This window comes from Microtus ochrogaster, chromosome 2 (genome assembly GCF_000317375.1).
Source record: "Microtus ochrogaster isolate Prairie Vole_2 chromosome 2, MicOch1.0, whole genome shotgun sequence".
Taxonomy (NCBI): Eukaryota; Metazoa; Chordata; class Mammalia; order Rodentia; family Cricetidae; genus Microtus; species Microtus ochrogaster.
The window spans coordinates 2,730,857-2,731,214 of NC_022010.1; positions in this window are offsets into that span (position 1 = coordinate 2,730,857).

Genomic DNA, 358 nt, shown 5'->3' on the forward strand with positions numbered 1-358 from the left:
TCTCTGGACACCTGTGAGGGTTATATACATCAGGTCAGTCTCTTGGCACACCATTTCCAAGGCAGGGTGTCCTGAACTGCATGAATTATGAGAGTCTCAGATGAGCAAGAGCAAACAAAGCTGCACACACATGCACCTCTCTCTCAGCTTTTGACTTTGGCTGTGAGCAGTCAGTTCTGATGTCCCACTTAATGGACTGTCTGTGGGATTATGAGAATGTCCCCATTGATGGACTGACCCTGGGATTGTAAGGATGTCCCCATTGATGGACTGACCCTGATATTTTAAGGATGTCCCCATTGATGGACTGACCCCGGGATTGTAAGGATGTCCCCACTGATGGACTGACCCTGATATT